This window comes from Monodelphis domestica, chromosome 3 (genome assembly GCF_027887165.1).
Source record: "Monodelphis domestica isolate mMonDom1 chromosome 3, mMonDom1.pri, whole genome shotgun sequence".
In the NCBI taxonomy this organism is placed as follows: domain Eukaryota; kingdom Metazoa; phylum Chordata; class Mammalia; order Didelphimorphia; family Didelphidae; genus Monodelphis; species Monodelphis domestica.
Window position 1 is genome coordinate 470,925,770 of NC_077229.1, and position 18,328 is coordinate 470,944,097.

Consider the following 18,328-nt stretch of genomic DNA (forward strand, 5'->3'; position numbering starts at 1 on the left):
CTGTGACCCCGCAATACAGTTCCTCATGTTGCAGTGACCCCAAACCAAAAATTATTTTGGTGGCTACTTCAAAACTGTAATTTTGCTACAGTTATGATTCGGAATGTAAATACCTGATATGCATTATGTAATCTCATTACTACAAATTGAGAGGTTGAGATCCGCTGCATTAGAAGAATTTTTAAAAAATTTTTAAACATTATTTTATTTGGTCATTTTCAAATATTATTCTTTGGAAACAAAGATCATTTTCTTTTCCTCCCCCTCTCCCACCACCCCTCCCATAGCTGACACGCGATTCCACTGGGTATCACATGTGTCATTGATTCGGACCCATTTCCATGTTGTTGGTATTTGAATTAGGGTGTTCATTTAGAGTCTCTCCTCAATCATGTCCCCTTGACCCCTGTTGTCAAGCAATTGCTTTTCTTCAGTGTTTTTACTCCCACAATTTGTCCTCTGCTTGTGGACAGTGTTTTTTCTCCTAGATCCAAGCACAATGTTCAGGGACATTGTATTGACATTAATGGAGAAGCCCATTACTTTCGATTGTACCACAGTGTATCAGTCTCTGTGTACAATGTTCTCCTGGCTCTGCTCCTTTCACTCTGCATCAATTCCTGGAGGTTGTTCCAATCTCCATGGAATTCCTCTCCACTTTATTATTCCTTTTAGCAAAATAGTATTCCATCACCAACATATACCACAATTTGTTCAGCCATTCCCCAATTGGAGGGCATCCTCTCATTTTCCAATTTTTTGCCACCACAAAGAGCACAGCTATTAATATTCTTGTATATGTCTTTTTCCTTATTATCTCTTTGGGGTACAAACCCAACAGTGCTCAAGGATCAAAGGGCAGACAGTCTTTTATCGCCCTTTGGGCATAGTTCCAAATTGCCCTCCAGAATGGTTGGATCAATTCACAACTCCACCAGCAATGAATTAATGTCCTGACTTTGCCACATCCCCTCCAGCATTCATTACTTTCCTTTGCTGTCATGTTAGCCAATCTGCTAGGTGTGAGGTGATACCTCAGAGTTGTTTTGATTTGCATCTCTCTGATTATCAGAGATGTAGAGCACTTTTTCATGTGCTTATTAATAGTTTTGATTTCTTTAACTGAAAAATGCCTTTTCATGTCCCTTGCCCATTTATCTATTGGAGAATGGCTTGATATTTTGTACAATTGATTTAGCTCTTTATAAATTTGAGTAATTAGACCTTTGTCAGAGGTTTTTGTTATGAAAATTGTTTCCCAACTCGTTGCTTCCCTTCTCATTTTGGTTTCCTTGGCTTTGTTTGTACAAAACCTTTTTAATTTGACATAATCAAAATTATCTATTTTACATTTTGTGCCTCTTTCTATGTCTTGCTTGGTTTTAAAAGTCTTTCCCTTCCCACAGGTCTGACATGTATAGTATTCTGTGTTCGCCTAATTTACTTATACTTTCCTTCTTTATGTTCACGTCATTCACCCATTCTGAGTTTATCTTGGGGTAGGGTGTGAGGTATTGATCCAAACCTGGTCCCCCCCACACTGTCTTCCAGTTTTCCCAGCAGTTTTTGTCAAATAGTGGGTTTTTGTCCCAGAAGCTGGGGTCTTTGAGTTTGTCATATACTGTCTTGCTGAGGTCACTTACCCCAAGACTATTCAACTGATCTTCCTTTCTGTCTCTTAGCAAGTTCCAAATTGTTTTGATGACTGCTGCTTTATAATAGAGTTTGAGATCTGGGACTGCAAGACCAACTTCCTTTGTATTTTTTTTTCATTATTTCCCTGGATATCCTTGATCCTTTGTTCTTCCAAATGAACTTTGTTATGTTTTTTTCTAAATCCGTAAAAACATTTTTTTGGAAGTTCAATGGGTATAGCACTAAATAGATAAATAAGTTTGGGTAGCATGGTCATTTTTATAATATAGGCTCATCCTATCCATGAGCAGTTAATGTTTTTCCAATTATTTAGATCTAGTTTTAATTGTGTGGAGAGTGTTTTATAGTTGTGTTCATATAGTTCCTGTGTTTGCCTTGGGAGATAGATCCCTAAGTATTTTATTTTGTCTAAGGTGATTTTGAATGGGGCTTCTCTTTCTAATTCTTGCTGCTGAGCTATGTTGGATATATATATATATATATATATATATATATATATATATATATATATATATATATAAATGCTGATGACTTATGCGGGTTTATTTTGTATCCTGCAAATTTGCTAACATTGTTGATTATTTTGACTAGCTTTTTGGTTGATTCTCTAGGATTCTTTAAGTAAACCATGATATCATCCGCAAAGAGTGATAACTTGGTCTCCTCCTTGCCTATTTTAATGCCTTCAATTTCTTTTTCTTCTCTAATTGCTACTGCTAGTGTTTCTATTACAATGTTAAATAATAGAGGTGATAATGGGCATCCTTGTTTCACTCCTGATCTTATTGGGAATGCGTCTAGTTTATCCCCATTGGAGATGATGTTAGCTCATGGTTTTAGATATATACTGTTTATTGTTTTTAGGAATGACCCTTCTATTCCTATGCTTTTTAGTGTTTTTAATAGGAATGGGTGTTGTATTTATCAATGGCTTTTTCTGCATCTATTGAAATAAGCATGTGATTTTTGTTGGTTTGCTTGTTGATGTGGTCAATTATGTGAATGGTTTTCCTAATATTGAACCAGCCCTGCATCCCTGGTATAAATCCTACTTGATCATAGTGAATGACCCTCCTGATCACTTGCTGGAGTCTTTTTGCTAGTATCCTATTTAAGATTTTTGCATCTATATTCATTAGGGAGATTGGTCTATAATTTTCTTTCTCTGTTTTTGGCCTGCCTGGCTTTGGAATTAGTACCATGTTTGTGTCATAAAAGGACTTTGGTAGAACTCCCTCTTTGCTTATTATGTCAAATAGTTTGTATAGTATTGGCATTAACTGTTCTTTGAATGTTTGATAGCATTCACTTGTGAATCCATCAGGCCCTGGGGATTTTTTCTTAGGGAGTTCTTTGATGGCCTGTTGGATTTTATTTTCTGATATTGGATTGTTTAAGAATTCTATTTCTTCTGTTAATCTAGGAAATTTATATTTTTGTAAATATTCATCCATATCACCTAGATTGGCATATTTATTGCCATATAATTGGGCAAAGTAGTTTTTAATGATTGCCTTGATTTCCTTTTCATTGGAGGTGAGGTCCCCTTTTTCATCTTTGATGCTATTAATTTGTTTTTCTTCTTTTTTAAATTAGATTGACCAGTACTTTGTCCATTTTGTTTCTTTTTTTCAAAGTACCAGCTTCTAGTCTTATTTATTAGTTCAATGTTTCTATCACTTTCAATTTTATTAATTTCTCCCTTAATTTTTAGGATCTCTAGTTTGGTTTTCCTCTGGGGGTTTTTAATTTGTTCGCTTTCAAGTTTTTTTATTTGTATTTCCAATTCATTGATCTCTGCCCTCCCTAATTTGTTAATATATGCACTCAGGGATATGAATTTTCCTCTGATTACTGCTTTGGCTGCATCCCATAAGGTTTGGAAGGATGTCTCACCATTGTCATTTTCCTCAATGAAATTATTAAGTGTTTCTATGATTTGTTCTTTAACCGATTCTGGAGTATCATATTATTTAATTTCCAATTAATTTTTGATTTGGCTCTCCCTGTACCCTTACTGATCATTATTTTTATTTCTGTATGACCTGAAAATGTTGTATTTATTATTTCTGCTTTTATGCATTTGTATGCCATGTTTCTGTGACCTAGTGTATAATCAATCTTTGTGAATGTGCCATGTGGTGCTGAGGTGTATTCCTTTTTGTCCTTATTTATTATTCTCCATATGTCTATTAATTCTAATTTTTCTAAGATTTCATTCACATCTTTTACCTCTTTCTTATTTATTTTTTTATTTTATTTATCTAAATTTGATAGTGGTTGGTTCAGGTCTTCCAATAATATGGTTTTACTGTCTATTTCCTCCTTCAATTCTCCTAGTTTCTCCATTAGAAATTTGGGTGCTATACCATTTGGTGCATACATGTTGAATAGTGATATTTCCTTATTGTCTATACTCCCTTTTAACAGAATATATTTACCTTCCCTATCCCTTTTAATCAGGTCTACTTTTGCTTTGGCTTTGTCAGATATCATGATGGCAACTCCTGCCTTCTTTCTATTAGTTGAGGCCTAAAAGGTCTTACTCCATCCTTTAATTCTGACCTTGTGAGTATCAACCCACCTCATGTGTGTTTCTTGAAGACAACATATGGTAGAGTTTTGGATTCTAATCCATTCTGCTATTCGTCTGGGTGAGTTCATCTCATTCACTTTCAAAGTTATGATTGTCACTTGTAGATTCCCTGGCATTTTGATATCCTCCCTTAATTCTGACCTTTCTTCTTTAGCTATAACCTTTAAAACCAGTGATTTACTTTAGATCAGTCCCCCTAGTCTTCTCCCTTGATATGTTTCCCTTTCTAGCCCCTCCCTTTTTGTTCCCTTGGCCTTCCCCCCTCTCCTTCCCTCCCTTTTTATACTCCCCCCCCACCTCCTCCTTAATTTCCTCTTCTCTCTTACCCTGTTGGATAAGATAGAATTCAAGATCCCAATGGATCTAGATGTTTTTTCCTCTCAGAGTTGATTTCACTGAGAGTAAGGTTTAAGTAATACCAATTTGCACTCTCTTCCTCTCCTTCTTATAGAAGAATTCTTCCCCTCCCCTTCCCATGTGTATCTTTGTGTGAGAAAGATTATTCTATTTTGTTTTTTTCTATTTCTTGAAGTATATCTTAGTACCATCAATGATTCCCCCCTCCCTTTTTCTTTCTCCCCCCCCCCTTTCTCCATATCGTCTTGATGCCCCGATCTTTCCCTATGCATAATTCTTCTAACTACTCTAATGCTGCATACACTGTTTGAGAGTTACACATTACATTTTCCCCACATATTAATATATATATATATATATATATATAATTTGATACAAATGTAGTCCTTATAGAAGAGAATTTGAATAAAAGAAAAAGATAACATTTTTCTCTTTTTTCCCTTTCTTTTATATTTACCTTTTCATGTTTCTCTTGCTCTTTGTGTTTGGATGTCAAACTTTCCACTGAATTCTGCTGTTTTCTTTGCAAATACTTAGAAATCTTCTATTTTGTTGAATGCCCATACTTTCCCCTGGAAGTATATAGTCAGTTTGTCTTGGTTGGAGAACTATTTCTCTTGCCTTTCTGAATATTGTGTTCCATGCTTTGCGGTCTCTTAGCATGTTTGCTGCTAAGTCATGTGTGATCTTTATGGGGGCTCCTCTATATCTGATGTTTCTCTTCTTGGCTTCTTGTAAGATTTTCTCCTTAGCTTGGAAGTTCTTGAATTTGGCAGTTACATTCCTGGGGGTTTTCTTTTGAGGATTTAGTATATAGTGTGTTTTATGAACCCTTTCTATTTCTATTTTGCCCCCTTGCTTGAGAACATTAGGGCAATTTTCTTTGATGGTTTCTTGTAGTATGTCATCAAGATTTTTGTTTATCTCTGGTTTTTTGGGTAGACCAATGATTCTCAAGTTGTCTCTCCTTCCTCTGGTTTCCTGGTCTGTCACCTTGTCAGTGAGATATTTTATGTTTTTTTCTAATTCATTAATTTTTTGACGTTGCTTTATTAATTCTTGCTGTTTTGCAAGATCATTGTCTTCCAGTTGCTTAATTCTGGTCTTTAAGGACTGGTTTTGCTTTTCAGTTTATTCTGCCCTTCTGTTTGTGACCTCTAGCTCTTTCTCCAATTGTGAGGTCTTGTCTGTCAGGCTGCTGTTCTCTTTCTGAAAAATTTTCCCATTTTTCTTTCCAGAAGGTTTCCATCTTTTGGATAAGCTCCATTTTGAGTTCTTCCAGAGCTTGTGGATAATTTCCATTTTTTTTGGGCATGTTTTGATTTTGTTTGAATTTCATCCTCTTTCTCTTCTGTCCCCTGGGTTTTCCCTCCATAAAAGTTATCAATAGTCACTTTTTCCCTTTCTTCTTGGAGGGTTGATCTTGGGCAGTGTGAGCCATCCCTTCGGTGGTTTTCCCTTTCCTTTTTGGTCAGAGGTCTGGGTGATATGGGCGGGTTTTCTGTGGATTTAAGTTGCCTCAGACTAGTTCTTCCTAGCCTCCACGGTTTGTTAGTGTGCCTGCCCCCATGCTCTTCTTTCTGGTGTGCAGGAATCTCCTGTAAAACCGCTCTGAGGGGTAGATCTCTGGAAGTCTTCCAAGGACCCTGGCTCCCTCCTCCCTCACTACATGGAGGAGCGGAGCTTTGGCCTCAGGCAGTTTCTACAGTTTCTTGAGACTCCACACTGTTCGCATTTTGCAAGGGTCCCCACGGAATGTGTGCTTTCCAGTACGCAGGGTTCTCCAGTGAAACCACCCTGAGAGGTATTTCCCTAGCAGTACTCCTTAGTTCCTAAGGACCCTGGTGTGCTCCCCCTGCCCCCCAGAGAGAGAAGTTCCTCACTCACTCGCTGTCCCTGGTGAGCACTCTGTGCCCCTACTCTGGTTCCGTGGGGGAGGTGGGGGGGAGGGCAGCTCAGTTCACATTTTTGTGCAAGCTTTTCCTCCTTCTTATAGTGTGTAAATGTTCACTCTCCACGTACCTTCATTATTCTGGCATACTGGAGAGTCCCTACGTTCTTCTAAGGATGATTTTTATACTCTTTTGAGGTAGTCTATTTCATTCGGTGCCGGAGAGAGGAAGTGATTTGCATCTAGATTGCAGCCATGTTTACCTGGAAGTCCCCCAGAAGAATTTTCAACAGGGATGTGCAATGAGGAAGTGCAAGGAATAGAATGCCTGGCCTGGAGTTCCTGAGTTCTAATCTGGCCTCTGAAACTTACTAGTGACCCAGTATAAGTCATTTATTCCTGTTTGTCTTTTTCCCTTACTGAGTACAGAATTGAACACAATAGTACAGATGAGGTCTGATGAAGTCAGAGTATAGTAGAATGAATTGTTACCTCCCTATTCCTGGAAACTAGGCCCCTTTTAATGCAACCCAAGATCACATTAAGTTTTTGACTACCATATCATGGTAGTACATTAAATTGAGCTTGAAGTCCACTAAAACCTCCAGATTTGTTTTTTCTTAAAGAATAATTGGCTTTCTATGCCTTCTCTCATCTTATATTTGTGAAGCTGATTATTTTGTACATGAGTGCAAGTCTTTAGATTTATCTCTATTGAATTCCAGCTTATTAGATTTAGGATATTGCTTTAACTTACTCTATTATTCAGAATGCAGCTAGTCTTCCCAGCTTTGTGTGACCTGCATCTTTGGTGACCATCTATGCCCTTATCTAAGTCATTGATAAAAGTGTCAAAAGTTAGAGGGTCAGATCTCTAAAGTACCCCACTGAAGGACTACTACCTTGTTGTTAACAATTACTCTTTGAATCTTGTTATCCAGTCCAGAGGAATCAATTTGATTGTGTTATAATTGTGCATATGTGTCTATCTTTTCCATGAGAGTACTGTGTAATACTTAATCAAAAGCTTCACTAAAATCTAGGTAAATGACATCTAGAATGTTACCCTTATCTACTAGTTGAGATATCTTGTCTAAAAATGATGGAAGACATAAAAAAAAGGGAAATGTGGTTAGTCTGGTTGGAGCTATTCTTAATGGAATAGTGTTGACTCTTTGTAATCACCACTTCTCTATCTAGAAGTATGCTAACCAACTCCAATGGAGCCTTGGGTATATACCAGCAGTTAAGGATCTTACTATATCCAGGGATAAAAAATGAAAAGGAACTTTCAGACAAGTGGGTCGAGAACCTCAAGTTAACAGTGTCCCCAAACCCAAATATTGTATCTGGGAAGGTTGGTTAATAGTCTCTGGTAATTAACAATGTTAATTTGGATCTGGTAACAGTTTTAGCTGAATGGTGAAATCAGAATTCTTATTGCAGATGGTTTCGAAGATATAAAGTATAGACAGTGTTTTTAGGGAATTTTTCCCCCCAAGGACTTTGGATGAGAAAGGGAGGAGAGAAAAATGAGAACATAGTTCGAGGGCATGTTAGGATCTTGTGATTTTTTTTTTCTTTTTTAAAGGAGAAGACTGCCACATTTGTGGGCATCAGGGAAGGGACCAGTAATTAGAGATTGAGGATCTAAAAGAGTGGACAGTGAGGAGACAGTAGGGACATTTTGGTGGAGAAAAATTGAAGGCAATGGGATTAAGAAACAGTATAAATGAGGTTAGTCCTGGCAAGGAGATTGGTCACCTCTTCATTAGAGACTAGAATAAAGAATCTTATCATGGGCATAATGCTGGTTGTAATTGAGGTAAAGATTGGAGAGAAGAGGAGGTTTTCTTTCAAAAGAAGTCACAATTTTGTATTATAATTGAGGGTCACTTTCCTTTTGTTGGTTAAAGATCTAGATTTTCTTGAAATGTTTGGATATGCTTCCCTTTATGTGTGTGGAAATATTTCAAGTTTATCTCAATCTCAAAGCATAGAAGAAACATTATTTTAAGGGCTTATTTCTTCCCATACAATGCAATCAAAACTAATCTAAGTTGTGATATTACTACACTAGAGTATTTATTTATTCCAGTTTTCTTCAATGGACCAATGCTACATACTTTTTTAAAAACTTAGTCAGAGGAAGTTCAGATATAATTGAAAATCATCCAGAGTATTAAGTGCCTTTACATAGTAAATATTTAAAGATATTTATTGAATCAAATTGTATGTTTTATTTAAAAACAAAAAATTGAAGGGTTTTTTTTTTTAAATCATCCATCCTATAGGTATTGGATAATAAACTCAAATGAAAAAAATCTTGGAATATGTGAACTGTGAAGACAAATGTGTACAGCTTAAATTATAAGAGAGGGAATCAATAAGTAAGGTAAGTTGACTCCCCCCCTGCTTCAGACATTATTTACTTGTAATGTATGAATTATGGGTCTGATGACAGCCTGAATGTCTTTTCAGAGGACCAGTCAAGAAAAGTTCAAAGAGGTTCATTAGCACAGGGTTAGAAACCAGATGATGAACTTTTTGGTTGAATACAGCAACACAGGTTCTAAAATGGGTTGACTAAAAAGCAATCATTTTGATACTCTTCATATTGTTCATGCCAATCATTCAAAAGCTTTTTTTTTTTTACATTCTGTGTACAAAGCACTGCATCTGGTACTAGGGAAAATGTAACAGGGTCCCTTCTTGTTTGCTACTGATGGTTCAACATTAAAATAGGTAAGAAAATGCAAAATGCTTTCAAAGAGGTGGATTATTTAACAACTGGGGGGACCAGAAAAGACTTTATGCAGAAAGTGATCCCTGAGCTGAAGCCTGAAGGAAAGGAAGACAAGAAATCTAGGAGGAGTTGAAGAGGTAGCACATTCTGGGCATGGACGACAGCCTGGGTAAAGGCAAAGATATAAGAGGTAAAATAGCTAGTCATTTTGGCTGAAAAGCAGGGCTCATGAAAGGAAACCAGTGTTAAATGACTGGAAGGGTATGCTAGAGCAAGATTGTGGAAGGTTTTAAATGTCAAGTTAAAAAAGTTTATATATGTATGTATATATAACATATATATAGAGAGAGTTACTAAAGGAGGATGGGAATAGCATGGCCATACCTAGGTTTTTGGAAGTTTATTTTGGCAACTGTTTGGAGGATAGATTTGTGTGTGTGTGTGTGTGTGAAAGGACAGGAGATCATATGTCTATAGTGATCACTAATGGTTCTGTTTAAAGGTGGCCAGTCTTATAGAGATGGTTGTCAGGTTAGCAAAAAAGAAGTCAAATGGATTATTACATAAGACTATTGTTTTGCTGCATTTGAATTCATAAGAATCCCTCCTGAGAGTTTATGCCTGCAGAATACAAAGTTCCTGATTAGTTTCTTCCTCTCTCCCATCAGGGATATTGCTAAGATAGTCTTTATTGGAAATAATTTTCCATACTTTGCTGTTTTATTAATAAACACCCTAAATGATGTCCCTAGAATTTCTTGCAAAATGTGATAGGGAGCCAGTCCTTGTGGCTTGGGTCTTTTAGGCTAACATTAGCAGACTGAGCATAAGACATCCATTTGGGTCTTTGGGGTTCCTGATTTTTTAAAAATGATACTGAACAGCATATTACTCTCACTTTGCTTTCAAGTAGTTTAAATTGAAAAGTTAAGGAACTTTTACTCAAGTAGAAATGGGAGATTTCTTTTGGGAACTTTCATAAGACAGGATATTTGTGGGGGTCTTTCAATTTTTATCAGGGTATTAAAGAAAAGTAGTTTATTTTTCATGAACATCTCTTTCATTATATAAAGCTCTTACAGAACAGGTCTTTGTAAATAACTTCATTACCATCACTATCACAATCATCAGCATCATCACAATTATTATTGTAAATTAGAATTTGAAAGTAAACTATCATGAAGAGGAGTTAAAAACATAAAAATCAGGCAGATATGAAGTTGTGATTGCTGGAAAACGAAAAGGATCTAAAAATGTATGATGTACTGGGTTATTATCATAGCTACTTTATTATTAATTTACATTTAGGTAACAAGAATACAATTCCTAACTAATTGCTACAGAATATGAAAAGACAGGACATAAAAAGGAAGGGAAAACAGCTTGGGAAAAAAGTACAATATTCTATTGGAGTCCTTGAATGCATAGTTCAATAACTGCAAAAAATAAATTTGATGAATAGCTTTATCATTCTCTATTTGTGGCTTCCTGTTGGTAAGATGATATCCTTGATACATTCTACTGCACAACCCACAATTTTCATTTTCCAATGGGAGAACTAAACTAAGTATCTCAGTAAATGTACCTTTAAACTAACTGATAAAATGGAGATTTGTATATATTAACCTAACTTAACTAATTCAATCCTTGGCATTCTAACCAGAGGCTCTTTCCCAGAAGTCTCTATTGCATTGGTATTCATTTTATATTACTCATTACTTATTACTTATAAAATATGTGTTTATCACAAAGGTCTTTGAGTGCAATTACATTAATAATTCATCTTAAGATTCCGAAACACATTGGAGGGTTCCGAAAGGAAATTTCTAACTACTGATGGGAAATAGTCCATGATAAAGTCCATCAACAAGGTTTCAGGAAATGGGTCATGGCTATGGAAGGTAGGAACCAATCAGTGTACTTTTCTGCATTTCCCTTAAAATTCTTCACCATCTGCAAAGATGGAGTGAGATAATTACTAAGATGGATATTTTTCTTGTAAAGTCAATACATTAGAAATGTGTCAAAAATCCATAAAGTTCTCTCTTATTCACCACTTCCCTCCATGCATTTCCTTAAGTGAGTGTATAGGGAATTGCAATGCCTCAGGATTATAGAGCACACATTCATTATTATTGCTGCTGTTGTTACAGGTGTTCCCCACTTTAAGTACATCTGTTACACAGAAATCTAGAATTATATGTTATACATAGATATATAAATGAATTATCAGATAATCATTTTGTTTATATGATGATCTATTTCTTTATAAAGAATCAAGACCTTGTGAAAGGGTTAGATGATCTCTAAGGACTTTTCTATCCCTCAAATTCAGATTTTATAACTATTGCATTTTAAAGAAATATTATATTCCCTCAGTACATTTATAATACTTGATGGAAAAATTATATTTATTTAATCTTCCCAGCAACATATGAACACATAAAGAAAGGCTAATTTGTGCATATTCTCTGCAAATTGAATTTGTAATTTCACACTTCAAAATATGTGAATATGTGAATTTTCCCTCCATGATAGATTTCAGTCTGTATGTGCCTTAGTAGACAGATAGTCATTATAAGTTGTTATGTGCTCTCAAATTGTGTATGTGATAGCAAACCCTGTAGTACTCAGCATCTTTGAACTTAACTGGATTTGGGTCTTGGATTACTTAAATATACAATAGTCTATCACCATGTTAATACTGAAAGTCTTTCTATCTTGGTAGAATTTTATTTAGATTGCACTACACTGACATAATCTGTGAGAATTCTGGTTTGCTTCCATGCCAAGATGAGACAGCTGAGTGAGGGGTAGTGGAGGTTATATTTAAGGAGAAGTTCATAGTGGGTATAAATAGCTTGCAGCATATTACCAATCAAGAATTGCTCATCAGAAATGATAGGCAAAAAAAAAATGTATGAGCAGAAAAGATAGTGGTATGGTCATGTTTCAAGAGAATTAGCCAATGGAGCAACACTCCATTGCTAGTCATATGATGTCAAGACATCTGGACAAAGTCTCTTAAATGGTGGGTTGGCCCCCTATGGAAAATAGAAATTTATGGCATATAATAGATGAGACACCTGGTATGGAAGACACAGATAGTTTGTGATAATAGATACCATTGGAGGGACACCTTACATCAATAAAATCAAAGGTTTGTCAATTTGTGCACATAAGATTATAGGATTAGAGATAGAAGGAAACTTAGAGATCAATGAATCCAAATGTTTCATTTTGTGCTTGAGGAAAGTGAAGTCAAAGCTCACCCAAGGTTATACAAATAGTAATTGACAGAGCTAGGATTTGAACAAGCAGTTGGGTGGCTCAGAGGATAGAGTACAGAGCCAGGAGTCAGGAAGACTTATCTTCCTGAATTCAAATCCAGCCTCAGACACATATTAGATGTGTGGTCCTGGGCAAGTCACTTTGTCCTATTTGCCTCAGTTTCCTCATCTGTAAAATGAACTGGAGTAGGAATGAAAAGCCACTCCAAAATCCACTCCCTAAATCAGTGTTATGAAGAGTTGGATACGACTGAACAATGATTGAACAAAAGGTCTTGACCATGTGTTTTTTGACTCAAAAATCTATCATTTCCTTGATCCACACAACATCTCATTACTTACATTTTATAACTGTCAGATGCAAATTGCTTAGGCCCTATTATGTGAAGAAGGCAATTCCTCTTATTATTGAACTATTTGCATAATATGATAACAAATATGAAGTGCATTGCAAATTTCAAAGCATCATATATATTCTCAGATTTGTGAATACTTAGACATTAAAGAATTTTAAAATGGGGAAATAATAATTATTTAGAAATATTTAAGAATTGATCTTGAGAAGGAAATGAATGGCTTAATTCAGGAAGAAACAACTTTTTCAGGACACTTAGTGAAGTGAAGGAAATAATTTACCATCAGGATCCCAGAAAACTGAATTCCTCTTCCTTAAAAGGGGCAACAAGTCTTCAATTTTCTCCAATGGTTTCTTAGATACAGTATACAATAACGTCAGTGTAAGACTCCTTCCCAGAAAGTTTTAATAAATTCTTGCTGACAAGTAGAGGTGATGCTGTTTCCAATAAAAGTATTTTCCAAGGAATTAAGTTGAAGATGTTGTGATGGCTAATCTAAATAAGAGATCTCCTCGGTTCCACGATATAACAGGTTTACCAAAATTTCCAGGACTGTGTGAGATTACATGAGAACTGTGCTCTCTCGTCATTTAGAGTTGGTTAGCAAATGATTCAAATATGTAGAAAGGGATGAATTTGCTCTTAAATTCAAATTTAGTTGGGAGATATCCCAGCAGTGTATCTCAAATTTAGAGAAATTGGGTTTTCCTAGGGAATGGATTATGTTTGAATTACTGCATTTCTGTGTCACAAAATACCCCGAGTCATTTTTACTGCTAGAATACATTCCACAGAAGGACATAAAATGTAAACTAGAGGTGCTATTGCTTCTATTGCCAAGAGAAAAATGTTCTTAAAATGCTTACATAATAGAGTTGAATTTGCAGACCCTTTCCCATTAGTTTGCCTTACAGTCATAGAAGACTTCCATGAATTAATAGAAAGCAAACCCTTTTCTTCATTGAACACATTTGTAAGATTTATTAGAAAGTGTAACATATAATTCCCATAATAAACCAGTCATGGGTTACTTTCTCCAAGGCCAAAGGCCTCACGTGACATTTTTCACTTGGGGACATTTCTGCTTGTAGGATCACTGCGCTCCAATTTCTAGTACTTGACACTGATCCATTCAAAGCCTATAAAGCATAGGTGATACTATGGATGCCTTTAAAGTTTTAAGATAAATTATTCAGGCACCTTATCACTTTATGCCTGCAGGCTTTTTCATACCCTGTGTGAGGAAAACTTAGCCAGTCCATTCGATGGGAAATATTCTAGCACAAAGATGGATGCAGACTTAGACAGTGTCATTGATAACTCAGACAGATCATGCTGCATCTCATTTAAAACTGGCACAACACCATGTCTGATATATATTTTTTTGGAAGTAGAGGGAGAGTCTGCATCATGGGAAAATTTTCAAATGAGATACAAAATGGGTAGGAGTTGTTTTTAGTTGTTCAGTTTGTTCATGATATATGTAAAGAATAATCCTTTTTAGAAAGAAGTAACAATCCACTTGGTAATAGATTAATATTATTTTATATAAATGGAGTGGGGGACCATGCATGCTTTGAGAAATGGGCTCCCATTGCCCAGCTTGCTGATCCATGAAGTTTGACCAAAATTGATTTATTTAAAAAAATAGAGTCTTCTCTGCTTAGGAGAAAGGGTTGAATTTCTCCAGAAATTTTAAATGATTGACTTTGATCCTACTCTCTTTTTCGAGCTTTAGAATAGATGAATCAAGGTGTAGAGACATCAGCAGTCTAATTTCTTAAAACAATTTAACAATAATAGGCAACCAGATTATTATAGTGGATAGAGTATCATATTGCTTGCCTTCTTCATAGATGGGAACAGAGGAAGAGAACATGAGAGAGAGAATTATGAACTCAAAATGAAAAGAATACTAACAATAAAAAGAATTTAAAAAGTATGTATATTTGCACATGCAAACATTGTTCCTATTTTCAAGGAATTTACATTCCATTAGGAATATAGGATGTGGGAACAAAGTATATATATCACAGCAAAAATATAGTTGTTCAAGAATGGAGTATACCTAACATAGTGTGGTAAAGCATATCTGCTTGATGATAATGATATTTATTTTAAGTGATACTGGGATAGTTTCTCTTTAAGAAGGCAAAGAGGCCATCCTTAGTATTTGGTTTCCTCATCTCTACAGTGGGAATAATAGTACCTATGTCATAGTGTTGTTGTTAGAATCAAGTGAAATTATATCTAGTGTGCATATATATCTACATATATATTTCACTTTGGAAACCTCAAAGTGTTATAGAATTATTAGCTATTATTATGAACAATAATCTAATTTAACAAAAGTTTATCAAGGATCCACCATGTACAAGGCATTAAGGACATAATGATAACAACAATCTCCTTGGAATATACAACATATACAGAATTAAGTCAATAGCGAATATATTTAAATCAATAAAAATTAAAGGAGAAAATATTAGTCTAAGACCTTCTCTGCATATTATAGTTTCTTTAAAAATTCTAAATAAAATAAGTCTGATTCCCAGAAACTGACATTTTTTCTGTCTGTCTGAAGTAGTATAAAGTTACTATCTTTTCATTGTTAGTAGTAATTCAAGGATTTAAAAGAATGTGGTTTAAGAACAGTGCATCAAAACCTTTAAGGTGAGAAGGATAATATGTGTCATACAAAGTTATAGGATGTTTCATAGAATGATAATGCAGTAACATTTTGACCTGGGTCAACACTGCATGGAAGGATAGCACTACAACTTTGGTAGCCTTTTTAAGATTGGTTTTGTTCATTTTGGGAGTCATGGAGCAATCAAGCAGCCTAGCTTCAATGGCCCAAGGGGTCTGAAAGTTTCCCACCTGTGTATCCTACCAGGAATATTGCCCTTGCCATGCAGGACATCAGCAGTAAGTCTGTTTTGAGTGCTCCCCAAAGAGTGTCCCATGTCTGTGACTATGTTGCTGAATCACCCCAGATATTAAATACCTTCTGAGACTACCTCAAACTGTGCACTATAAGGTCTACATTAATGACATATTGTCTTCTACTAGATAGAGCTCTATAGGCAGGAGTCATTTCTTCATTGCTTTGTATTATCCTACATCCATATCTACGCACAATCTATTCCAAATCCATAGAATGTGATAGTAAGGCTGCTGTTTGTACTAAATTTTTGAAGAGCTGGCATCACAGGGCTGAGGTCTTGACTTGTATGTGGATTGATTTAAGTGAGACAGTTACACAAGTCATCATCTTCACTCTTTACAGAGTTTTTGAATTCTAGTGGCAAGACAAAAGTCAGGATGACGTTGACTTCTTTGATGACTGACCAAATTCTAAGCATTCCATTGTGCCTGCTTCCACTGCTTTCATGGTGATTGAAACAAATTGTTCTCATCTGCCCATGCTGCCAAGGGAAGTCTTCACATCCTTGGGGTAGACATCCCTCCTAAAACTAGCAGATATGAGATCTCTTGACTACTCATGACCAGGCTTACTCCATCTACTGAAATAGTTTTACCTGGATGTGGCCACTGAACATGCTACAGCTTCTTGGAACCACAGGTGAGAATTGAGTGCCAGGTAGACACCAAAGGTGTATGGGCAGCCCTGAAAGAGAATGTCAAGTCCTCATACCAGAGATGAGAGTCTCTGTATACCCCATACACTGCAGGAAAGTTGCTAAAATAGTGGGGGAAATAAGATTACCACCTTCCCTTAAATTTCTCCTTTTAATTTTCTTTGCTTATAGAAAATATAATGAATACTTCCCCAACTAAGACCAAAAAGAGAGTAAACTTGTTGAACTCATTTGAAGCTGCCTTTATTTCGAATTGCTTATACTCTAAAGAAGTCAATTAAAGTTAATGGGAACATTTTCTACCTTCTGAGTCTTGTTAGGACTGTCTTTGGGATTGTCAACCTTACTCCATGGACTATCACAGAACTTGAGACGGTGCTGAAGCCATCAGGTTACCTCTTGTCTCTTCAGATTTGTTAAATTGTCCCTTGATGGCTTTCTTCCTCAGATTGAACTTTTCGAATGAGATAGAAAGCAACTAATTTTCCCAGACACACTCTTCCTCACAAGCTCTGTTTAGTTAGTGTGTATCTTTGTTTCTCTTCTTAGTAGTGCTAGATGTTTAGATTTTTATTGCTGCATATTTTTATAAATCATTTCATGATGTGTCATGTTTTAGAAACTATTCTGAAGGTGGGAAACATGACATGAAATAATATTCATTTCAAAAGTTCCCCCCCCAAAGCCCTTTTTAGGTTATAAAAGAGTTTATAATCTGTATAAAAGTGATTCTGAGTTTGGTAGACCCAAATTATAGGAGTCAAATAGCACATTTAAAGTTTTGAATGTTAAGATTGATTTATAATTGGACAGGTAGGTGGTGCAGTAGATAGAGAGGGTCTAGCTTAGTCAGAGAAACTTGTTCAAATCCAGCTTTAAACATGTAATAGATGTGGGACCTTGGGCAAGACATTTAACCTTTGTTTCAATTTACTTATCTATAAAATAGGGATAATAATAGCACCTACCTCTCAGGCCTATTTTGAAAATTAGCTAAGATAATAATTGTGAAGTACCTAGCACAGTGTTGCTATATAATAAGTATTATATAAAATTATCTACTGCTATTATAATTAAAAATGTCTGTTCCGTGTATATCTCTAATATTGGTCTTGCCCCTTTAATTATCTTATATTACCAAACTTCTCTGAAGGAAAATAATCTGATATTTGTAGAGGAGTCTTCTGTATGTATAAAGAGCATTAATTACATGTCTATGGATATGGATATATATTTAAGAATGATCATAGTATCATTTGGATTATTTTACTTCTATTCTGACTGAGAGACAGAATGATACAGTGGATAGTGAGCTCAAATCCCATCATCTATATTAGTGTGTACCCTATGCAAAGCTCTAAGATTATATTTTTCACAATTGGTAACAATGAGCATTTTTAGAAGGAATGTCCTATTTTGGGAGTTACTTAGACTTAGGGAATGATAGGCATAGTTAAAAAGTTAATTGCTGTTGTACTTTCCTTTCAGTGATGTGGCATCATCCCTTTTTACAATTTTTTTCTGAACAAAACCTTTTGAGTACATATATGGTGCAGTGGATAGGGAACTGGTCTAGAAATCAGAAAGACTGATATTACTGAGTTCAATTCCAGCTTCAGACACTTACTAGCTGTGTGACTCTGGGTTAGTTGCCTAATCCTATTTACCTCAGTTCCTCTTCTATAAAATGAGCTGGAGAAGGAAATGACAAACCACTCCCATATCTTTGCCAAGAAAGCCCCAAATGGGGTCATTAAGAGTCAAACACAGTTGAAAAATAACTAAACAACAACAGCAGAAACAACGACAATTATCATCTCTCCAAGGAAGTGAG

General features: G+C 35.6%; 1 long non-coding RNA gene across 1 annotated transcript in view; it reads left to right on the forward strand.

The window, feature by feature from the left end:
- The window catches only part of LOC103096999 (uncharacterized), a 426,622-nt gene that overhangs the window by 144,672 nt on the left and 263,622 nt on the right, over positions 1–18,328 (forward strand). Inside the window, exon 3 of the long non-coding RNA XR_008917887.1 lies at positions 8,795–8,895. This is a non-coding gene — a long non-coding RNA (uncharacterized LOC103096999). The remainder of the gene's footprint in view (positions 1–8,794; positions 8,896–18,328) is intronic.